Source organism: Cebus imitator, unplaced genomic scaffold, assembly GCF_001604975.1.
Source record: "Cebus imitator isolate Cc_AM_T3 unplaced genomic scaffold, Cebus_imitator-1.0 Scaffold245, whole genome shotgun sequence".
Lineage (NCBI taxonomy): Eukaryota > Metazoa > Chordata > Mammalia > Primates > Cebidae > Cebus > Cebus imitator.
Window position 1 is genome coordinate 1677223 of NW_016107560.1, and position 26446 is coordinate 1703668.

The window sequence follows — 26446 nt, forward strand, 5'->3', positions numbered from 1 at the left end:
CATTCAACATTATTAATATTAAAGAAATACTTACTCCTGTCACTTTGTTATTTATTTTCTGGTTGTTTTGAGACTTCCTTTCCTTATTTCCTGTCTTTCTCTTTTCCCTTTATTTGTGGTTTTCTCTGCTGGTATCTTTCAGTTTCTTGCTTTTTATTTTTTATGTATTCATTGTATGTTTTAGACTTCAGGTTACCTAGAGGCTTGCAAATACTATCTTATAACTGATTATTTTAAACTGATGAAAACTTAACACTGATTGCAAACTAAAAAGGATGCAGAAAAAATAAAATAAAATAAAAACTCTACACTTTAACTTTATCCCCCTGCTTTATAAATTTCTGTTGTCTCTATTATATCTTTTTGTATGGTCTATGTTTTGAAAATGTATATAGTCATTATTTTTGATCAGTTCATCTTTTTGTCTTTCTATTTAAGATGTGAGTTTACACACCGAAATTATATTGCTATAACATTCTGTCTTTTTCTATGTACTTTCTATGAGTTTTCTTCCTTCAGATGATTCCTTACAGCTCACTAATGTCTATTTCTTTCAGACTGAAGTATTCCTTTTCCCATTTTTTTGTAGTACAGGTCTAGTATTGATGAAATCTCTCAGGTTTTCTTTGTCTGGGAAAGTCTTTATTTCTCCTTCATGCTTGAAATACAGTTTTGCTAGATTTACTATTCTAGGGTAAAAGTTTTATTTTGTTTTGTTTCTTCAGCACCTTAAATATGTCATGCCACTCTCTCCTGACCTACAATGTTTCCACTGAGAAGACTGCTACCAGACATCTTGAAATTTCTTTGTAAGTTATTTTTAAATTCTTTTTCTTGCTGCTTTTGAGATTCTTCCTTTATCCTTGACCTTTCAGAGTTTGGTTATTAAAAGCCTTGAGGTAGTCTTCTCTGGGTTAAATCTGCTTGGTGTTCTATAACCTTCTTGTACTTGAATATTGATGTCTTTTTCTAGGTTTAAAAAGTGTCTGGTTTTATTCCTTTAAATAAACATTCTACCCATATCTCTCACTCTGCCTCCTTATTAAGGTAAATAACTTATATTTTCCCTTTTGAGATTCTTTTCTAGATCTGGTAGCAGTGCTTTATTCTTATTTATCTTTCTTATTTGACTGCATATTTTCAAATAGTTTGTATTTGAGCTCACTAATTCTTTCTTCTACTTGATTAATTCTGCATTAAGAAACATGCGTTCTTCAATGTGTCCATTGCATTTTTCAACTTCAGAATCTCTGCTTGATTCAATGTAATTATTTCAATCTCCTTGTTAAATTTATATGATTTTGAATTTCTTCTCTGTGTTACCGTGAACATTTTTGAATTTTTTTCAAAACGGCTATTTTAGATTTTCTTTCTGAACGTTCACAAACCTCTTTCTCTCCAGGATTTGTCCTTGGTCTTATTTAGTTCACTAGTGAGATCATGTTTTCCTGAATAGTCTTAATGCTTGTGGATGTTTGTCAGTGTCTGGGCATTGAAAACTTATATATTTATTGTAGTCTTCACAATCTTGGCTTCTTTGTACCTGTCCTTTCAGGGAAGGATTATTAGGTATTCAAAGGGACTTGGGTGTTTCAGTCTAAGTTTTTAGTCACTACAACCATACCTGCATTAGGTAGTACCCCAAGCCCCGTAGCACTGCTGTTCATGAAGACTCTTGGAGATTCTTCTGAATAAGATCCAGAAGAATTCTCCAGATTATCAGGCAGAGACTGCCTCCTGCCTTCCTTCTCTCACACAAATGGAGTCTCTCTCTGTGCTGAGCTGCCTGGAGCTAACGGAGGAGTGATGCAAGTACCCCTGTGGCCACCACCACTGGTACTGCTCTGGTTAACACCTGTAGCCAGCACATCACTGGTCTCACCCAAGGCCAACTCTAACCACTACCTTGCTACTGCCAATGTAAACTCAAGGCCCTGTGTCTCTAAAATCAGCAGATGGTAGAGCCAGCTAGTCTTGTGTCCTTCACTTCTGGATGGTGAATTCCCCCAGGCTCTGGGGATATCCAGAGATGGTGTCCAGAAGCCATGGCCTAGAGTCAGAAACCTTAGAAACCTACATGATACTGTATTCTACTGTGGTTGGCCACTGAAACCAAAAGACAAAGTCCCTTTCTCTCTTCCCTCTCTTTTCCACAGCAGAGGTGTTTCTCCCTATGTCTATCACCACCATAGGTCCACAGTCAGGACTGCCAGGATACTGCTGATGTTTACTTATGGCCCATGTGCTCTTCAGTCAGTAGGTGGTGAGTGCTGTCTGGCCTGGGACTCATGCTTTGGACAGCGGGCTCACCTCTGGCCCAGGGTAGGTTCAGAAATGCCATCTAAGAGCCACAGTCTGGAATTGGGGATCCCAAGAACTCTTTTCCTCTGTGGCTGAGCTGGTACCTAAACCATAAGACAAAGTCCTCTTTAATATTCCTTCTGCTTTTCTCAAGCAGGACTCTCTCCTCATGGTCACTACTGTTTGGAATGTGCTGGGTCACACCTAAAGCCAGCACATCTCAAAGTCTCACCCAAGGCTCATAGTATTTACTACCTGGTTTCTGGACCCAAGGGCTCTTTAGTCAGTTGATGATGATTCCTACCATGACTGAATCCTTCCCTTCAATGCATTGGTTTTCTTTCTGGACAAGGGTATGTCTAGGGAGTTCATCCAGGAACCAGGGCCTGAAATATGGGCATCATGACTCTGCCCAGTGCCCTATCCTAGTGTGACTGGGCTGGTATCTAAATTACATGATAAAGTGCTCTTTATTTTCTCCTGTCATTTTTTTAAGCTGAAAGAAGGGATCTGGCTTAGAGCTGAAAACTGCCACCTGTGGTTAGAGGAGAAGCATAAGCACTCCCTTGGCTTCCCTGGCCGATGTCTCTCTAGGTTGCATGTCCCCAAGTCAGCTGGCTTAAAGCCCAGCACAAAACTAGGACTTGCCTAGGAGATGCAGCCCTTATGGCCCAGACTGCCTTTCAATTTTACATAAGACCCCAGAATACTTTATCCTTCAGTACTGAATCTTGCTGGCACTCAAGTTCTGACTGCCAGTATGGGTGATTCCTTTCTGGCTACAGCTGTTCTATATCATCTCTCTATGGATACTGGCTGATTTCTGCCTGGTGCTGGCAGCACGGAATTCCAGCACAAAGTTCTACAATGGCTGCATTTTTCCTTTCCCAAGTGTACAGATTTTCTGTCCATGCCACACAACCACTGCCCTAGTTTTGGGGAGGAGAGGCTTTGGCAATTCAAGATTGTCTTTCTTACACTCTTCAGTGCTTCTTTAAGCAATATTAAGTTAAATCAGGTACTATGATTGCTCACTTGATTTTTGGCTGTTATACAGGTGCTTTTTGGCTAAACAGTTGTTAATTTGATCTTTCTGTGTGAAGGATGATCAGTGGAAGCTTCTATTCATCCATCTTGCTCCATCTCCAACATTCTAATTATTCATACTGTATTAATCTTTTAGAAATATCTCAGGGACTACAACATGCACCTTTGATATAGTAGAGTCTAATTAGCACTTTTATTCCTACCTAGGCAGTGAAAAAGCTAAATTATTTTGATTCTAGTCCCCTCCCTCTCATGCCTTCCACTATCATTTTCAGACATTTTAATTCTATATAAGTTTAAAACCACACATAAAGTTCTTATTGTTTTAAAAATTATAAATTTAGATTTTCACACATTTTCAAAGGATTTGCATTTTTCTTGCATTTTCTCACTTGTGCATGGGTTAATTTTCTGTTGTGTCTGGATAATATCCATTCATGTTCCCTTTAATGAAGTTCTGCTGGTAATAATTTATATTCTTCCAGTTTTGATTGGTTGAAAATGCTATTATTTCACCCTTATCTGTACTCATTTTCATGGAGTATATAATTCCAAGTCAACAGTTATTTTGTATATTACTTTTTTATATATTTTACAGTTTCCATTGAAAAGGCTTCCATCAATCTTACAGTTGCTCCATCAGCATAGTATTTGTGTGATGTGGCTGTGTGTGTGTGTGTGTGTGTATTTATTGCTGCTTTTAAGATTTTCAGTTTGTTTTCAAGTTTCAGCATGTCTACTATAGCACATCTATTTGCAGTTTTCTTTGAGTTCATACTGCTTGGAGTTCATAAAACTTAAATCTAGAGCCAAGTATCTCATCAGATTTAGAGAGATAGAAGCTAATATTTCTACAAACATCACTTCTATGATTTTCATTTTTTTCATATTTTTATTCTGATATACTAATGTGTAAATATTTTTACTGCATACAATATTTCTCTTTTGCTTTTTTCTTATTTCTCTTTATCTCTGTGTGTAATTCAATTATGTTAAAATTGATGAATAAACAAATTCTCTGGTATTTTCTTGTTTGTAATTTGCTATAAACCCCTCTGTTTAATACATAATTTAATTTTAAATTGATTTAGTTTAAGAATTTACACTTAATTACCATTTTCTCCTTTAACAAGATTTGAGTCATCTTTTTCCTTATAGACTAAATAGTATTTTTAATTTTTCATTTCCTATTCTGTGATTTATTAAAAGTATTTATTACAATTAAAAAAAAAACTCTTCTGATATCTCAAAGTTCTGCAATGTGTGTGTGTGTGTGTGTTTTCTCTTTTGATCTCTCTCCAGTTTTAAGTCATGGAATCCAGTTGTTGGTATGCTTACTGATTATTTGTGTTGAAATTTAGACATTGCCTAGCAAACGAATATAAAGTGTCTAGATGACATTTTCCTCCAGTGATAATTCATTTTCCTTTTGTTGAAAATATATAAGTAAAAGCATATTATCCTGATGCAGTTGAGGCTGTGTTATATGGTTTAATAAGGCTGATATTTTTCTGGTTTGTCTATACTCTTAAGGTGTAGTTTTTTGCTCTGTGAATTATTCTTATGTGATCTTGTCACAGGATTATTGGGGTGTCACTTCACCAGCCAGAAACCTCTGTGGTCAGCAGCACCTTCTGCCTGAGTATTGCTCACACCTGCTGGGCTTGTTTCACCCACTCAGCCTGGCAGACTGCACTAAGCTTGTGATACCAGCCAGATCTCCCACCTGCCAAGGGTGATCCAGGCACTGAGTGGCGGGGGCCACTGCCGACAGCCAGGTATGCCAGCTGCTGCAGCAGGGCAGGCATTCACATCTGGATAAGGAGAATGTGGTGGCACCTGAAAGCAGAGCCCCAAAGAGAGTGTCATAGTCCTGGCTCAGGAAACTCCTAGGTCTGGGCTCCCCAAAGGGCAGCAGCTCTTCTCTCCTTCTCGGCACCTTCAATGTGGCAAATGGAGGGATGTGTTTCAGCCCTGTTGGAGTTACTACTCTTTCAGTGCTGCCATTCAGTAGGTTTTGAGTTCTCGTCATGCATCCAGGAAGAATGAGGTATATGGACAACCAGAGAGTTAGCAAGTTTTGAGTGACAAAACAGCTCTCAGGAGACAAAATGGGTAGCTTCTTTCCATAGGTAGGTCATCCCAATGAGTCAGGAAGACCCAAAGTGAGTACCTCCTTCCCACAGCTGGTAGTCTTGATATCCATCTAAGTCTGGCTGAGTCTGAAGTTTTCATGGGCTCAGAAGGGAGAAAGTGCGTGCTAATTTGTCTGTTGGTGGCCATGGGCAGGTCTGGAAGAAGCACCAAAAGTTCTTGCTCTAGAACCTAGACTCCACCAAGAATTGTCAGCTAAGCTTCAGGCCATCCATGGCTTGAAGGTAGGGTTTCATCAGGGTCCTGCTCCTTTTTGACCAGGAGCCTGTCTGCCTCCTGCCATCATTAACATGTTGTCCACAGTGCCCAGGCTGTTCATGCTGAGGGGTACCTGCAGGTCCATGCCAAGCTGGCTTCAGTGTCCCCAACCTGCCTCACTGATTTCGTCGGTGCCCAAGGTTTTCAAGGAGATCAAGGCAGTGTGAGGGCTAGTGTGTAAACACTGCCCTGAGCACGTGAACATCTGGTTGGGTTATGACAGTGCCTGAGCTCAGCCTCAATTTTGCTTTGACATCAGAGCAGGCTCAAGGAGTGGGAACAGACATTTCAAAGCTTTCAGGGGCAGGGGGCTTCCTGGGCCCCTGAGAGTACAGGGATGCCTGGGTCCAGAGCTGTGGCTGGGTGGCTGCAGCTATGCCTAGGAGTCAGGGGCTCCCAGCCTGCCAACTCGGTAGAGGGCAAGGCTCCACCCTGTTCCTGGCCCCCACCAGCTCATAGAGTATGCAACCCTGGTCATGCCTCTCCACTGCAGCTGGCATCCCTGCAGCAGTGGCTCATCTTGATAGCCACTGCTGCTATCAGTCTCAACTGAAGAACTGGGATATTTACACAGTCTTCTCCAACTTAGTAATTAAAGTAACATAATACTACTGAAATCTTTGCTTCATTTTTTTGATTTTCTGAATTGATTTTCTGTCTCTCCACCAGTATTCAGAAGTCTAGAGAACTAACAAACTATTGGGTGGGAATTGAACGTAGAAATTTTGGCTCACTTTTCTGAAATTCCGTTTTCCTTTGCTCAGCAATGATTTCACATGCACCCAAAATACTGTTTTATATTTTCAACTTGGTCTCTACCAATGGAGATGGATATTGGTGAATGTCTTGAAATTGCCCTGTCCTGAAGTTTCCACTTTGGTAAAACAAGACAATTAAACTCAGCTATAGGCCATTCCTGCTACCAAGTTTGCTTACTATACAGAGTAGGAAACCCAGAATTCCAGTTGAGTTACATCAGTAGTGTCTTTCATGTTGGACTCCCAGTGAAAGCTTAATGTGAGTGAATGAGACTTCAGGGATTGGTATATGAGATAGCCATGTATAAACTATTCTGTCTTACAATATTTCTATAGGTATAGCTTTATGGACTTAGGAAAATTAGCTCTTAGTTACAAGTTACATTGCACTTAGGAATGCCCAAAACTGTGAATCCCCAATAGTAATGTAAAATTGGTTCAATGCATTCCAAATTACAATGCAATTTATCAACTGGGAGCCATTTTTATCATAATCACTTTTGTCTAGTATCATAATTGACGTCTATTAAGTTTACAGCAAAAAAGACATGAAAGATTAACCCAAACTCAATTTTCCAAAGGAAAAAGGAGATTTGAAATCCTTTATCCCCATAAACTGATGGAAAATTAGAAGCTTATTTGGTCTTAACAAGCTATCCTTCCCTCCTTTGGATCCCATAGGTCTTGGTGTCATAGTTGTTCTCAATATCTTTGGTCAGTTTATATATTTTAGCCAGTTATTGATGTATTAGTTGGAGTGTTAGTGTGTTAGAAACTATTCTACTACTGTGAGATGTGGAAGTAAATAAAAAAAAATTAAAGTTTTGTATAGGTTTTTGAAAAATCATTTATTTTTTTAATTTATGTTTTAGGTTTTGTGATACATGTGAAGAACATGTAGTATCGTTGCATGCATACATACTTGGCAATGTGATTTGCTGCCTTCCTCCCCATCACCTATATCTGGCATTTCTCCCCATGTTATTCCTCCCATATTCCCCAACCCCCACTGTCCCTCCCCTAGTTTCAACAGACCTCAGTGTGTGAGGCTTCGATCCCTGTTTCCATGTGTTCTCATTGTTCAAATTCCACCTATGAGTGAGAACATGCGGTGTTTGATTTTCCGTTCTTCTGTCAGTTTGCTGAGAATGATGGTTTCCAGGTTCATCCATGTCCCTACAAAGGACATGAACTCGTTTTTTATGGCTGCATAGTATCCCATGGTGTATATGTGCCACATTTTTCCTGTCCAGTCTATCATCAATGGGCATTTGAGTTGGCTCCAAGTCTTTGCTATTGTAAACAGTGCTGCAATGAGCATGTGTCCTTATAATAGAATGATTTATAATCCTTTGGATATATACCCAGTAATGGGATTGTTGGGTCAAATGGAATTTCTATTTCTAGGTCCTTGAGGAATCACCACACTGTCTTCCACAATGATTGAACTAATTTACACTCCCACTAACAGTGTAAAAATGTTCCTATTTCCCCACATCCTCTCCAACATCTGTTGTCTCCAGGTTTTTTAATGATTGCCATTCTAACTGGCATGAGATGGTATCTCAATGTGGTTTTGATTTGCATTTCTCTAATTACCAGTGATGATGAGCATTTTTTTAGATGTTTGTTGTCCTCATATACATCTTATATTGAAAATTGTCTGTTTATATCCTTTGCCCACTTTTGAGTGGATTTGCTTTTTTCTTGTAAAACTGTTTTACTTCTTTGTAGATTCTGGATATTAGCCCTTTGTCAGATAGATAGATTGCAAAAATATTTTCCCAGTCTGTTGGTTGCCAGTTCACTGTAATGATTGTTTCTTTTGCTGTGTAGAAACTCTGGAGTTAAATTGGATCTCATTTGTCTATTTTGGCTTTTGTTGCCAGTGCTTTTGGTGTTTTAGTCATGAAGTTCTTGTGTATGCCTAAGTCCTGAATGGTTTGCCTATGTTTTCTTCTAGGGTTTTTATGGTGTTAGGTCTTATGTTTAAGTCTTTAATCCATCTGGAGTTAATTTTAGTGTAAGGTATCAGGAAGGGGTCCAGTTTCTGCTTCCAACACATGACTAGGCAGTTTTCCCAACATCATTTATTAAACAGGGAATTCTTTCCCCATTGCTTGTTTTCGTCAGGTTTGCCAAAGATCAGATGGTTATAGATGTGGGGTGTTGCTTCCAAAACCTCTGTTCTGTTCCATTGGTGTATATCTCTGTTTTGGTACCAGTACCTTGCTGTTTTGATTACTGTAGCCTTGTAGTATAGTTTGAAGTCAGGTAGCGTGATACGTCCAGCTTTGTTCTTTTTGCTTACAATTGACTTGCTTATGCAGGCTCTCTTTTGATTCCATATGAAGTTCAAGCTGGTTTTTTCCAGTTCTGTGAAGAAGGTCATTGGTAGCTTGATGGGCATAGCATTGAATCTATAAATTACTTTGGGCAGTATGGCCACTTTCACAATATTGATTCTTCCTAACTGTGAGCATGGAATGTTTCTCCATTTATTTGTGTCCTCTTTTATTTCCTTGGGCAGTGGTTTGTAGTTTTCCTTGAAGTGGTCCTTTACTTCTTTTGTTAGTTGTATTCCCAGGTGTTTTATTCTCTTTGTAGCAACAGTGAATGGCAGTTCATTCTTGATTTTGCCCTCTGTTTGTCTGTTATTGGTGTATAGCAATGCTTGTGATTTTTGCACATTGATTTTGTATCCTGAGACTTTGCTGAAGTTGTTATCAGTTTAAGGAGATTTAGGGCTGAGACGATGGGGTCTTCTAAATATGCAATCATGTCCTCTGCAAATAGAGACAATTTGACTTCCTCCTTTCCTAATTGAATACCATTTATTTCTTTTTCTTGCCTGATTGCTCTGGCTAGAACTTCCAAAACTATATTGAAGCGGATTGGTGAGAGAGGGCATCCTTGTCTAGTGCTAGATATCAAGTGGAATGCTTCCACTTTTTGCCCATTTAGTATGATATTGGCTGTTGGTTTGTCATTAATAGCTTTTATTATTTTGAGATATGTTACATCAGTACCTAGTTTATTGAGAGTTTTTAGCATAAAGCATTGTTGAATTTTGTCAAAGCCTTTCTTTGCCTCTATTGAGATAATCATGTGGTTTTTGTCTTTGGTTCTGTTTATGTGGTGAATTACATTTATAGACTTGCATATGTTGAACCAGCCTTGCATCCTGGGATTACGTCTACTTGATCATAATGGATAAGCTTTTTGATGTGCTGCTGCAATTGGTTTGCCAGTATTTTATTGAAGATTTTTGCATCAATGTTCATCATGGATATTGGCCTGAAGTTTTCTTTTTTTGTTGAGTCTCTTCGGGTTTTCGTATCAGGATGATGTCGGTCTTATAAAATGATTGGGGATGGATTCCCTCTTTTTGGATTGTTTGGAATAGTTTTAGAAGGAATGGTACCAGCTCCTCTTTGTATATCTGGTAGAATTTGGCTGTGAACTCATCTGGACCTGAGCTTTTTGTGATTTGTAAGCTATTAATTGCTGCCTGAACTTCAGCCCTTGTTGTTGGTCTGTTCAGGGTTTTGACTTCTTCCTGGTTTAGGCTTGTAAAAATGCAAGTGTCCAGGAATTTATCCATTTCTTCCAGGTTTACTGGTTTATGTGCATACAGTTGTTTGTAGTAATCTCTGACGGTAGTTTGTATTTCTGTGGAATCGGAGTTGATAGCCCCTTTATTGTTTTTTATTGCATCTGTTTGCTTATTCTCTCTTTTCTTTTTTATTAATCTGGCTCGTGGGCTATTTTGTTGATCTTTAAAAAAAAAAAAACAGCTCCTGGATTTATTGATTTTTTGAAGGGTTTTTTATGTCTCTATCTCCTTCAGTGCTGCTCTGATCTTGTTTCTTGTCTTCTGCTAGGTTTTGAGTTTTTTATTTTTTATTTTTTCTTGCTCCTTTAGCTCTTTCAACTTTGATAATAGTGTGCTGATTTTCGATCTCTCCTTGCTTCTCATGTGGGCATTTATTGCTATATATTTTCCTCTAGACACTGTTTTAAATGAGTCCCAGAGATTCTGGTATGTTGTGTCTTCATTCTCATTGGTTTTGAAGAACATCTTTATTTCTGCTTTCATTTCATTGTTTATCCAGTCAGCATTCAAGTGCCAGTTGTTCAGTTTCCATTAAGTTGTGCAGTACTGAGTTAGTTTCTGAGTTCTGAGTTCTAAGTTGATTGCACTGTGTTCTGCGGGACTCTTTGTTATGATTTCTATTCTTTTGCATTTACTGAAGAGTGATTTACTTCTGTGGTCAATTTTAGAGTAGGTGTGGTGTGGTGCTGAGAAGAATGTATATTTTGTGGATTTGGGGTGGAGAGTTCTGTAAATGTCTATTAGGTTTCCTTGGTCCAGGTCTGAGTTCAAGTCATGGATGTCCTTGTTAATTAACAAGGATTAATTAACTTCTGTCTCGTTGATCTGTCTAATATTGACAGTGGAGTGTTAAAGTCTCCCACTATTATTGTGTGGGAGTCCAAGTCTCTTTGTAGTCATTAAGAACTTGCTTTATCTATCTGGGTGCTCCTATATTGGGTGCAGATATATTTAGATCATTAGCCCTTCTTGATTCATTGATCCTTTTACCATTATGTATTGTACTCCTTTGTCTCTTTTGATCTTTGTTGGTTTTAAGTCTATTTTATCAGAGATTAGGATTGCAACTCCTGCTTTTTTTTTTCTTTTTTTCTTTTTTTTTTTTTTTTTTTTNCTCCATTTGCTTGGTAAATCTTCCTCCATCCCTTTATTTTGAGCCTATGTGTATCCTTGCATGTGAGATGGGTTTCCTGGATACAACCTGCTGATGAGTTTTGACTTTTTATCCAATTTGCCAGTCTGTGTCTTTTGATTGGGGCATTTAGCCCATTACATTTAAGGTTAATATTGTTATGTGTGAATTTGATCCTGCCATTTTGATGCAAGCTGGTTGTTTTGCCCTTTAGTTGATGCAATTTCTTTATTGTGTCGATGTGATAAACTTATTAATAGTGATTAACTTTAATGCACTCAAAATGATCTTTTAAATTGTCCAAAAAATGGTTGTTCTGGTCACATATGTATCATTGTAAAGTTAAGGTAGTTATATACACTTAAATACAAATGCAATGAATAAGAAACTTTTTGATACTCATTAATATCTATGTATCATGTTGTAACAGGAAAAAATTACTTTATCATAATACTGTTCCAAGTGTTTCATGTGAAACACAAAGTCATTTATGGGGACTTTGTCATGATGTCTTTAAGTCTTTTTAAATTTTTTTTCAAAAAAAATAATTTTTGGCAAAAAGCGAATAACAGGATGGCATGTATCACTATGCCTTACATATGAAAAATGATTATTCACATACAGATTGAGGAGCAACTTTTTTTTATTTTAACCCAATAATGATTATTCAAGTTGATTCACTTTAATGACCAAAACATATGACATTTGAATATTTTTATATGCGTATCATTGTTTATACTTGAATTTTTGCTTCACATTTATCATCCTGTTTTAACTTTTAAATACCTTTGCAACTGGACATATTTATCTGCATGTTGTATTTTGAGGAACAAAGCCACTGAACTTAACCAGCTGTCGTGAGTAGAAAATGCAAGAGTAGGTCCATGTCTTTTTTTTCTAGGATACAAAAGGACAAGTCAATTCTTGTTATGCTTTTTTTTAAAACTGTTCTTACTAGGTGGTTCCTTAAGCTGATGTGCATATTTGTATTTGATAATGAGTTTGTTAAATTAACCATAATATGTAATAAAAAGAGGTGTAAATCAATTATAATTGATTTGTCAGTTCCTGTAGTGTATTTCCACCTATGAAGGCATTTTGCTTGGTTTATTTTATATGGAAAACAAAAACAGCTTGGTGGCTTCATTTGAAACCTTCAGTGGTTTTTCACATCACAGAACTACTTACGATTTTGTAAGACCATGATAGTCGTAGCTATTAAAATAGAATGTTTAAAGTCAGGTTTGGAGCTGGGGTTATCAGATTAAATGCAAGATGACCAGTTAAATGTGAATTTTAGTTAAAAAATAACTTTTTGTAAGTATGCCATTGCATATATTTGAGATATACTAAAAATCATTTGCCTTTGAAATTAAAATTTGCTGGGCATGCTGTGTGTTTCTTTTTGTTTTCTAAACCTGGCAATCTTAATTGCATTTTATTGACAACTACAAAAATATTGTTGGTAGAGAGCCTTTTACATATACTTGGAAGGTCAAAGCAACTTCTTATTTCCTTTATCATAAAGACTCCTGGAGTTAAATTGAGAATGTAATAAGAAATTAGGGTTGTCTCACCATATAAGGCTTAAACTACGTAATACATTTATTATAGTACATTGAACTAAAATAATAAAATAATATCTGTGAAATATTTTAATATGAAAAGGGAACCCATAAAGTATGTTTTGGAATAACTATTAAATTATTAACACAAAATCTGATATGTCTTGTATTTGTCACTTGCAATTTAGATTTATTTTTATTAAACATAATCCTATGTAAATAATACAATAAATGTTTGCAAATGAAAAGATTATTTAGTGATCCTTTGAATCGTTCCCATTTGCCTCCTGGAAGCAAAAATAATTAAAATGCATAACGGTAGACAAACATGAAGATGAAATGATTTTAAAGATAAAATGATTTAATATAGTCACCTTCTCTCTTAAATTTGTACAGAATCTCTATATCACAAAAATAATAACTAGTAAGGCCATGCATATGTATTTAGCGAGATATAGTAAATCTATAATGTATATATACTTCAAAATATATTGTCTGTTATTAATATGTAATTTTATCTCTCATTTTAAAATATAAGTTAATAAAAATAAATACAACAAAACAGTAACAACGTCGTAGGTGGGTGCCTTCTAGTTTTGGAACATTCTACACATGTCAAGAGAACATCCCTTCTTTGTTTAAGAGCAGAAGATAAGGTGACTACAGAGAAACTTGCCAAATAGTAAACTTCAAATACTAAAAAGCCACAGGTAGATTATTTATATACTATGAAAATTATGCTTATTTCTTTTACTGAAACATTGTAGATTGATTAACATGAACTCATGTTATTGATTATCAAGAGACATATCCTCAGAAATAAATCTGCTGATTTTGTAAATAAAGCATAGAGATACTAGAGACTGAACGTAAGTTATATTTGCATTTGTTGTATTTCTGTTTTCTAGTAGCATGGAAACAAAAAGGAATAGAACTCTCCTTATATCCAGGTTTTGTTTGTTCATACTATTATTATGAAATCTACTTATTCATTTATTTTAATTGAAATGAATATAACAAGATGGATTATCTTCTACCCATTAAATGCTTAATTATTATAAATATATATTATAGATATAAAATACTTAAAATTCCTAGAAATGTCCTTGGGAAACTATAGTAATATATAAAAGCTAAAAAAGAAAAGACAAAATTGTAATTTATGCCTCTATGTGGATTAAATAATGTTTTATCTCTAAAAGTAAATATTATCTAATATTAAAAATACATGTATGATACCTTGAAAAGCTTTTCTTGTTAACAAACATCACATAAACATCAATATAAACAGGGTATTAATTTTGCTACCTCATTTTTTCTTTAATGGCTTGCGTCTATATGTGTATGCGTATTTGCATGTCTGCCTACTTCTATAGAAAAAATATGTGGCACATGGATGCATATGTCATATATTTTTTTCCATATAAATTTTAGGAAATGCTTATTATAACTGCAAGGTTTTCTTGTCATCAAACAGAGTTGTCTGAGTTTTCCCATCTCAGATCTCCTTGTTTTGTATACTGTGACGATCTGATGAGTATGTAAGGAAGATATTTCCGAATGTCTTGCTTACTTTTGCCCAAGTATAATTTGTGGAGATGCAATATATATTGCTACACTTTTTAACATTTTAGATACAGAATATGTTATTAGGCATGTTAAAATCTGGAGTAAATTCACTATATTTAATATAAAGTCTGGTCTCTTTTGTCTTATTTATTTATTTATTTTACTGAAACCAATATAAGATCTAGTATCTAGTATCATTATAAAAATATCAATATAATTCTTTCTCATGATTTGCCTCCTCCAAAGCCAAGCACTTACTGCATTAATATTCAAGTCTGGTATAAGTCTTAGTGAATCTCTCAATCCACATCCTTATTTTGCTCATATCCACACTCGTGAAATGGACTTGATAGATAAGGCTAAGAAATACAAAAGAATAGATTTGTTTATGTGGAGATTATTTTAAGCTTGCTGGAAGCAGGAGAAAAATCCCAGGGGAGGAAATAAGAAGCAGACAGGCAATCTGTGTGTCTCTCATCTTCCAGCAGTTCCTAGAGGTTATGTATAAGAAGATTAGAAAGTAAACCAGAATTGCGATTTTAAAGCTTTCTAATGAAAACAAATTTACTGTGTTTGATTGCTTATATTTGTCATCGATTTTTGAAAATAGCATATTATGGAACGATGAGTCAATACAACAGAATTATTTACTATGTAAATAATTTGGGACAATTTAATTACTGAGAAATGGCTAACATTTTCACCATAGTTTTACATTAGTGTTTTAGTGTTCATACTGAACTTAAAAAAAAAAAAAGAAAGAAAGAGGTAGTCATTGGTTCTAATAAATTATGAATACTAGTAGCTACTTATTTTTTATGAATATTCAATGTTAAAATGTGCAATGTCTAAAATTATATATGCTTAGATGTCAATTATTTTTTTGCTTACCTATATTACAGGCTGTACAATAATGTTTTCCAAAATGTTATTGATTTCCATTTTAATGATAGTACAAACAAATATGTGGATAGTCAACAAATGTATAATGAGTGAAACAAAGAAAGAACCTACAATGCCTATTATTCTTAAGTGCAGTGGGACTCTATTTAATTTATTGTGCTAAATTCTATTTTCAATTTAGTAAACCTGGGAATCCCATGTCCTGTATGGTATCAGAATAAAGGTTGCCAGTGAATAATTCACATGAAATTTGAGAGGTAGAAGCAAAACAGTGGTTATAAATCTCTGCTGTGATCAGAAGTAGTGATGACAGATACAGTGTTGTGTTTCTGCTTCTCCTCTCACTCTTCTGCTACATGTCCAGCCTATCTTCCTGACTATGGGTCATCTCTACTGCACAACTGCAGCCCTAGGCCTACCAACAGACTCTAAGCAGTGATCACTATACAGAGACAACAGTTTCCCATAAACCACTCCACAAGCTTCCGCTATGTAGTCTGACTTTGACAGCCGGATGTACTTGACTTCCAGCATGTCTCTGCCTTTTCACTTCTGTAGATGCTTTTGAAAGATTAGTTGATGACATGTTTGACTCTCCAACTCTGTCCCTCAAGACTTCCAGGTCTCTATGTCCTGAGCTCTGCCAACATTGGCATAAGGCCACTTCCTACAATAAATACTTTTCCCATAACATCAGATAGTTTGTGCTTCTCTAACTAAAACAAAACAAAACATTGATGTATCAGCCTTTAGTGGCTTACATTCTGTTCTAGTGGTAAGACTGACACATTTAGTAATTTATAACAGAAAATGAATGTGAATAAAATTTAGTTATGTTTTATTTAAAAATATATTTGGAGGAGCCAATGAGCATTTGAGTAATCATAGAAGGCTGAAAGGAGAGAATACTATTTTAGTTGGATATTTCATGATAGATGGAAGGTGGAGGAATAGAGTCCAAAGAGAACATTATAGGAAGAGAAAATATAATGAAATGTATAAAAGGAGTAATGAATAAAGAATATCCATAAAAAGCATAGAGAGAGAGTCGATTAAACTTTTTGCAATATTTAGGAAGAATCTGAAATGAGTTTAAGTAGGAACAATAGACAAGTTTAAGGAGGGCTCTGAAGCTAAGAAAATTGCTGAAGCATTGGTTTTTTGATAAGTTCCTATATATGGAGAAGGGCCATGGTTTTGTTCAAGTACAGATGATTGTTGCATGTCAAATTGTCAATTTCCAACTGCTGCAGACATACGGATTTCTGGACATTTAGATAATCTCTGTAAGTACGCCTCTGCTTCTGTTAGATGAATCCACTCCATAAGCCTGCTCACCCAAGTTCCTGTTGGAGACACAATATTTACAGCTCAGGGCATAACTCTCTGTGAGAGTTCAGTCATAGTGGTGGCAAAAATATTAAAGGAAAAATATTAGAGATAGTTATAGGATATAGTCACTAAACTCCCTTGGAAGGTCAGGCTAAACTGCTTCAGAAAAGAATAGGCTGCAGGCAGCTAGTTCTTTTATCTTGAGGCTTCAAGCATAGGGCAGTTAACAGGGGAATGCAAAGCAGATTATCTAAATGGCTTGTTGTCCTAAGACCAACCTTTGCCCACCAACGCTTGACTCCCTTTTACTCAGGGGGTCAGCAGGGTTTATTACCCACAAATGGTGTTTGCTTTAGGCCTTGGAACCTGGCCTTTAATCTTCACCCTCTAGTGGTGTTGACTCAAAGCCTTTGTCATTGAATCTGTGCTGAATAAAAGCCAGCAAGGCCAGAGAGTCAGGGCTGGTGGTCGTTAACTCCTTTGGGTGAATGGCCTGGACATCCCAGCCTGCTCTTTCACAGTATTCTGTGTTTGAGTGAATTTATTCATCCATTGTGGGCTCAGGTTCTGCCAGTCAGACTCCAACAACTCTCTTTTAAAACATTTTGCTGTTGGCTTCTAAGAGGTCTTGGAACCTGGCCTTTAATCTTCACCCTCTAGTGGTGTTGACTCAAAGCCTTTGTCGTTGAATGATCCCTTCTTGCTCTCAGATTTCACTTCATTATTCTCCCCACCTTCATCTTTATTCACTCTGCCTGATCTGTTATTTATGATATTTTACATGAATTTTGCAATTGTGCCTGTCTTGTAGTTTGACTAGGTATGAGGTACACTAGGAAACACATGCATACATAGAAGGTAAATATACATAGGTAAATACATATACACATTTATATTTACTTATCAAAACTTATTTTACATTATTCTTATCAGAACAGAAATTGACTGGGCATAGTGGCTCATGCCTGTAAACCCAACACTTTGGGAGATGAAGGTGGGAGGATTGCTTGAGCCTAGGAGTTTGAAACCAACCCGGGCAACATGAGATCTCATCTCTACAGCAAACAAACAAACAAATAAAAATTAGCTGGACATAGTGACACATTCCTGTAGTCCCACCTACTAAAGAGGCCAAGGTGGAAAGATTACCTGAGTCTGGGATGTTGAGGCTACAGTGAGCCCTGATCACTCCACTGCATTCCAAACTGGGCAACAGAGCATGACATTGTCAAATTAAAAAAAAACTACAACAAAATAACACAGATAATTGCTGATATACTTAGCCACATTTAACTGGAAGTAACACATAGTTTTTAATCAATTTATGTTTTAAAGTTTAGCTTCCTGAAACTCACATATATTATTAAAATTTTACTGCTTCAGTGTTACACGGTACAGTCCAATACTAGTCAGTGACCATCTCTGGATGCATTATTTTATCCTTCAGTGTGACTTTTGAGTAAATAGTTATAATGATTAGTGAAATTTAGAGTTTTATTTTTCTTTTAGAATCAGATAGATTAAGCCTTTACCTTCAGTATTTCTCTCAGGATATTTAGCCACTATATTATCTTGCAATATACTATTAGAGCAGCTTTCTGTCTCATCTGTATCTGTAACCACTAGTAATAGCTATTTGTGATATTTTCCAGTCTATTAGGAATACTTTCCTTTCCTACTTCCCATTCCCCACTAATAACAGAGTATACTATAAATCCACATTATATAATCTAATATGTGCTGGAGATTTTTTTAGTAGAATACTGGTATAGGTTCACATTCTTCCATCAAGATATAATTTAAAGACTAACCACTTCCTTTTATGTATTACAACCATCAATTTAGTTTTACCTGTTTCTACAATTGCCACTAAGTTTTCACTTCCCAAATTTGATTAAGGACATATGATTTTTATAATAATTTATTTTGGCAATTAATTATAATTATTATTCTCATTTTAATGCTCACATTTTCCCAATTTGGTCATTTAAATATCTTTAAAATGGTTTAATTTTTATTTTGATGCTACCTGGATAGTTTGAAAGCATCTTGTAATACTGAGCATTATTATGTTAATGTGGATTTGGCCCTGTCAAGAGGTAAGATATCAAGCACTGCCAAAGAACCTTTTGTTTATTAAAGTATTATAGTATTGGAAACCAACTGTGGTTATAACATTGAAGTGTTCTACATGTATAGTGATGATAGCAATGATCACAGCATCTGTGGACTCTTACAAGGCAGGACTAGAAAAGGTGAACCACATACAAATCATAAATCTTTTGTGCTTATTTTATCTCAAGTTACCCTTAACTCCAAAAGTGTTATTTCAGAAGACTAGAATTATTAAAACTTTGCTATATTGGAAGCCTACCTTTCATAATTCAGTTTTATATTTCACTGATTATATTAAAATTTCAATAATATAAAATATTTTATAGCATAGATGAGTCAATTTTATCCAGATATGATGAAGCCTAATTACTTAAAAACTTCTTAGAATTTAATTATAATTTGATCTTACATTTATTATTTAGACAGTCGAGGCAATTGCTAATATTTTTATATTAAATTTTCAGACTGTGTCTAATTACTTAAAGGACAAAATAAGAAAACTTAAATTGATTTTTCTAAAGTCAGAAATAAGACAAATAACATATTTATCCCTTTACGTTGAATTCTACTACTGTGTCATAATCCATGATAGATTCTAAAGACAAAATTTTTATCGAATCATCAAATTTTCTTCACAGACTATGCAAGAATTGGGGGAAGACAGACATCACACAGAATATTACTCAAATTAACATATATTTACAAGTGGATTGATTGCTATGAAAGTGAATTATACAATTTTATTAAAGCTCTCATCTTGATAGTTATTAATATAAAATAAAGAAACAGAGATAAGAAAACTTCTTGAAGACTTAAGTAAAAGAGATTACCTGACCATATCTCTCTGAAACAACTGAAAGCAAGTAAATATGAGCTTACTGTAAGATTACAAGAAATTAATTACATACCATGACATAATTTCCAGCAATGTCAAATATGACAGCTGATGATTATTAATCATAGGAGAGAAATAAATAATTTGATAACATTTATTTAGACACCAAACCATTTTTGAGAATTCCTAGTTTTGTAGGCAGCATGCAAATACTAGGAATACCAGCAACACATGTTGACTCTGTACATCCATGATCTTACCACCTATATGACGAGCTGATACATCTTGAATGAATGTAAGGCAGTATGACAGTGACAGGAGAGCAGTGAAAGAAAAGCATCACCATCTTACTCAGGAGAAACCATCTAGTTTAATTTTGCTTGTTTGTTTATTTTCTGGAACAAGAAGAGAAAATATTTTCTGCTGAGCCTCTTAGGATGAATGAGAGTGAAGCTTAAAATAATACATGGAAGCATATGTTAGGAAGGAGAAGCAGCACTAACAAGGTACGTATATATGAGAGTATGTGAAAGAGTTAGGGAATTAGAAGGACTTGATGTATTGAGCTCCGGACACCTGGGGATAGGAAGGGGCTGGAGCCTAGTTAAACAGAGTATCTTTCTTCAAGTAATATTGCAAGGTGATTGAAAGTGTGGTCCCCAGAGTTAGAACTAAAGGAAGTCTCAGCACTTCTATGATATTGTAACCTCAGGAAAATTACTTAAACTCTCAAGCAATAGTTACCTCTCTGTAAATTGGGATAATCCTACCAATTTATTTATATGACCTTGGGAAAATTAAATGAGGCAATGGACTCAATAAGTTTAGCACAGTACCTGGCAGTATCTGTGCTGTGACTAAGGTTGTTATTCATATTATTGTTTTTTTATACACTATGCATTCTATTTGTCTTAGGACCCAATTTGAGAGAAATTATTAACTTTTGCATTTAGTATTTTGAACTGTGTTCACCCATTTGAACGAATTTTAAAAGTTCTTATCCCAGTAAAACAACAAATTAAACACAAACTATAGTACCAAATAATAAAAAGAGTTTTCTGAATTAAGTTCCTTTTAAATAGAGTATATGATGACAGCTACACTTTAACAAAACCACTGGTTAAAGTGAAGCAAATTTAAACTTTTTAATCTGTATATAATTTGTATTTTTTGAATATTTGACTGGCATATGTGAAACATAAAACAAAAAAATAGAGCTACACAGGAATTTATCTACCCAGTTGCCTTTATTTTTTATTTTTTTCATTATCTTTTTGATATCAACTTCTCAGCAAGATGGTTACAGTAGCTATGGTCCCTATATACACTCAATGCAGTGCAAAAATCTCCATACACAAATTCATATCCATAGGCAGAAATTCAAAGGTAACTACTGTGTCACAGCATGTGAAACATTCTTTTACAACACACTGATACACATCAATCTCTTTATAATAGCCAACAATAACCACTCAAACCAGCATGCACTCATTCTCTGAAATTCTCTTTGGACACTTAAAGTGCCTTGGTTCCCACTAACCTGTACCACCTCAATAGATTCTAATACTGTATGTTATGCATCAACAAACTTAATTTCTTTTTTGATTTTTGAATCAGGTAACCAAGATCTAATTTACTAATGATTCCTGAATGCTTTTTTTATTTATGGTTTGGGGCTATTTGCATGGCAGTCATTTAGCAAATTAATGTAGATGAAAAGTAATAATTTTACAGATGTTTGTTGCAATCATGCTGTCATCCCATATTTAAAATGCTAATCTGTTGACATCTATTCATTAGAGATGAGCTCCACTTACTTTGTAACATTAGTGTTTTATAACCTGTGATGTTTTTAAGTAGGCTGAGTGAGAGACAGAATTTAACCATCCTACTCAGAATGTATTTTTAAAGGGTGAAAGCATTTTGTTCCTTATTACTTTAAAACTGTTCTCCATGCCGACATTACTCAATCTTTGACTGAATCTTTACATTAATATAAACAACAGTACTGACTAGGTACTTATATTAATTTTATATTTGAAGTAGCTGAAGTCTGGTTATCTGGTTTCAGAAAAAAAGGGCCCCCATTGCCTGGCAAAATCCTCAGAGATTTCAATATTCTAATCAAGTGAAAGGCGGATATGTAGAAGGACACAAAAAAGGATTAGGACTAAGATTGAATGTCACCAGAATTCTCTGTCCCTGGTTGGAACTACTTGGTGTAAATCAGTTCTATTCTCACTGTGGCTTTGTTGTTGGTGGTGCTGTTATTTTCAAGGGACTCACACTCTTAGGAAGTGACTTGTCATCCTATGCTAGAGCAAATGCAAATGCAAACGCCTGAACTAATCAACTGGAGCAAGAGGTTGGGATAACACAAAAAACACTGTGGCTCACTCTGGAGCCCAGAAAATGGGATGAGGGTGGGGCTGGGACTTATGTCCCAGAAAGACAGTGCTGCCAGAATATCCACAGAACTCAGTAAATGTGAGGACTAAATGTATAGAGATGATCTTCTTCTCTTTATGTTCTTTGAGATACAAATGTCTCAGAATAATGCAGTCTTACTATTTTCAAAATTTATTTTCTGATTTTTAAAACAATCATATTATTAAAATGTATCATATAGGTATTTTCTGTCAAGCCTTATCATATGCAAATATGTGAGTATTTATGCACATGATTTCTATATACATGTATACCTATATACATGCACACACATACATATACAATTTAGGATATATGTATAAAATATACAACAAAATTAAATATGTATAAATTTAACTATATAAAGAGAATAAGTGTATTCATACCAGCACTTTTTCAATGATTTGGAAAAGTTATTTAAATACATGTATTTGATTTAAATTAAGTAATCATTTTTATTATATTTCATTAAGTGGTTTTGTCTTTGTGTTATAGTCTAGCCATTGTAAGTTTGGCTATTCAAAGACTGGGTGAACTATCATAACAGACTATGTTGAAGATGATGAACAAAGCAGTTAGGTAAATTGGTGTGAACAGAACTTTAATTTTTAAATTAGTCAAAAAAAATCCCTACAATAATATTTTACCATTTGAACCTCATCTTATAACCAACAGTTGTTTATTCATTTCATTTTCATACGGGCATTATGAACAAAATCTTACAATAACACAAAGAAATTAAAATTGATTTATCCACCTTCTGTTTTCTTTTTCTTAACTAAATTTCCTGAAGTTATTGTTTATACGTGTTACCCTATCTCAAACCTGAAGACTTCAATAATTCTTAAAAACGTTGAAGTTGGGTAAAAGACTAACCAAATTATCTGGTAGCTGGTTCCCTCCTAAGTTTCCCTCAGGATAGGTGGCACTCTCACAACCCTCCCACCCCACAATAAAAAAGAAAAGGGAGAATAATCAAATAGAAGCAATAAAAAATTATAAAGGGGATGGCACCACCGATTCCACAGAAATACAAACTACCATCAGAGATTACTACAAACAACTCTATGCACATAAAATAGTAAACCTGGAAGAAATGGATACACTCCTGGACACTCGCATCCTTCCAAGCCTAAACCAGGACGAAGTTGAAACCTTGAACAGACTAATAATAAGGGCTGAAGTTGAGGTAGCAATTAATAGCCCACCAACCAAAAAAAAGCCCAGGTCCAGTTCACAGCTCAATTCTACCACACATACAAAGAGGATCTGGTACCATTCCTTCTGAAACTATTCCAAATAATACAAAAAGAGGGAATCCTTCCCAAATCATTTTATGAGACAAACACCATCCTGATACCAAAACCTGGCAGACTCAACAAATAAAGAAAACTTCAGGCCAATATCCATGATGAACATAAATGCAAAAATCTTCAATAAAATACTGGCAAACCGATTGCAACAGCACATCAAAAAGCTTATCCATCATGATCAAATAGGCTTCATCCCGGGATGCAAGGGTGGTTCAACATACGCAAGTCTATAAATGTGATCCACCACATAAACAGAACCAAAGACAAAAACCACGTAATCATCTCAATAGATGCAGAGAAGGCCTTTGACAAAATTCAACAGCTAAAAACTCTCAGTAAACTAGGTATCTAAGGAATATACCTCAAAATAGTAAAAGATATTTATGACAAACCTATGGTCAATATCATACTGAATGGGCAAAAACTGGAAGCATTCACTTTGAAATATGGCACTAGACAAGGATGCCCTCTCTCACCACTCCTATTCAATATGGTATTGGAAGTTCTAGTCAGAGCAATTAGGCAAGAAAAAAAAGATAAAGGATATTCAGTTAGGAAAGGAGGAAGTCAAATCATCTCTATTTGCAGATGACATGATTGTATTTTAAAGACCCTATCATCTAAGCCCAAAATCTCCTTAAATTGATAAGCAACTTCAGCAAAGTCTCAGGATACAAAATCAGTGTGAGGAAATCGGCAACATTTCTACACACCAATAACAGGCTAACAGAGATCCAAATCATGAGCAAACTGCATTCACAATTGCTACAAAGAGAATAAAATACTTAGGAATACAACTGACAAAGGATGTAAAAGACCTCTTAAAGGAGAACTACAAACCACTGCTCAAAAAAATAAGAGAGGACACAAACAGATGGAGAAACATTCCATGCTCATGGTTAGGAAGAATCAATACCATGAAAATAGCCATACTGCCCAAAGTAATTTATAGATTCAATGCTATGCCCATCAAGCTATCAATGACCTTCTTCACAGAACTGGAAAAGCCCACCTTAAACTTCATATGGAACCAAAAGAGAGCCTATACAGCCAAGAAAATCCTAAGCAAAAACAACAAAGGCAGAGGTATCATGCTACCTGAATTAAAACTATACTACAAGGCTACAGTAATCAAAATAGCATGTTACCAAAGCAGAGATATAGACCAATGGAACAGAACAGAGGCCTTGGAAGTAACACCACAGATCTACAACCATCTGATCTTTGACAAACCTGACAAAAAATAAGCAGTGGGAAAAATATTCCCTGTTTAATAAATGGTGTTGGGAAAACTGGCTAGCAGTGGGCAGAAAGCAGAAACCGGACCCCTTCCTGACACCTTACACTAAAATTAACTCCAGATGGATTAAAGGCTTAAACATAAGACCTAACACAATAAAAACCCTAGAAGAAAACCTAGGCAAAACCATTCAGGACATAGGCATAGGCAAGGACTTCATGACTAAAACACCAAAAGCATTGGCAACAAAAGCCAAAATAGACAAATGAGACCTAATTAAACTCCAGACCTTCTGTACAGCCAAAGAAACAATCATTAGAGTGAACTGGCAACCAACAGAATGGGAAAAAATTTTTGCAATCTACCCGTCTGACAAAGGGCTAATATCCAGAATCTACAAAGAACTAAAACAGATTTGCAAGAAAAAAACAAACAAACTCATCCCACAGTGGGGAAGGATACGAACAGACACTTTTCAAAAGAAGACGTATATGAAGCCAAAAAAAGTGAAAAAATGCTCATCATTGATTATTAGATAAATGCAAATCAAAACCACATTGAATACCACCTCAACCAGTTAGAATGGCGATCATTAAAAAATCTGGAGACAACAGATGCTGTAGAGGATGTGGAGGAATAGGAACACTTTCACACTGTGGGTGGAAATGTAAACTAGTTCACCCATTGTGGAAGACAGTGTGGTGCTTCCTCAAGGATCTAGAAATAGAAATTTCATTTGACCTAGCAATCCCATTACTGGGTACATACCCAAAGGATTGTAAATTTTTTATTACAAAGATACATGCACATGTATGTTCATTGTGGCACAGTTTACAATAGCAAAAACCTGGAACCAACGCAAATGCCCATTGATGATAGACTGGACAAGGAAAATTTGGCACATACCCACCATGGAACACTATGCAGCCATAAAAAATGATGAATTCATGTCCTTTCTAGGGACATGGATGAATCTGGAAACCATCATTCTCAGCAAACTGACACAAGAACAGAAAATCAAACACTGCATGTTCTTAGTCACAGATGGGTGTTGAACAATGAGAACACAGGGACATAGGGAGGGGAGCATCACACACTGGGGTCTATTATGGGGATGCCAATGGTGGGACAGCAGGCGGTGGGGAGATCGGGTAAGAATAACATGGGGAGAAATGCCAGATTTAGGTGACGGGGGATGGAGGCAGCAAACCATATTGCCATGTATGTACCTATTCAACAATCCTGCATGATCTGTTCATGTACCTCAGAACCTTACGTATAATAAAAAAATTAAAAGAAACAACAAAAAAAGTTGAAGTTAAAACCCAGAGCCCATTAGCTTGATTTTATTTACCCTATACAAACTTGTTTTTTATCTATACTTTCAATCATATAACCCATTACCCCTTAAAGTAATTACACTTCTGGCCAAATAAAACAGTTTTTCTCCAAATACACAATACACATTACCAATTTTATAGAAAGCAATTACGCCTATTTGTTAAAATTCAGGCTCTTGTGTTATATGGTACAGGGTTCCAGTCAGCTTGGGCATTTGTTAACTGTGAGAATTTTGACAATTCATTTGACCCCTCTATGACTCATTTACCCTTATCTGTAATAACAAGGAAATAATAAAAGTACCTATTTAATAAGGCTAGTGGGATTGGAGGGGACAATCAGGTAAAATGCTGAGCACAGTGCTGGCACCTCCTTGTATGTTTCTCCTCCTTCCCCTCTTTCTCCTTTTTCTGTCTAGCTCACTATTACACACCTGTTGATCTCTCCTGGGGAAAACCATACAGACAATGAATTAGCACCTCTGTAAATTCATCATAAGAAATCTTACTTTGGTGCTCAAAACTCCACTCCTTTTCCTGT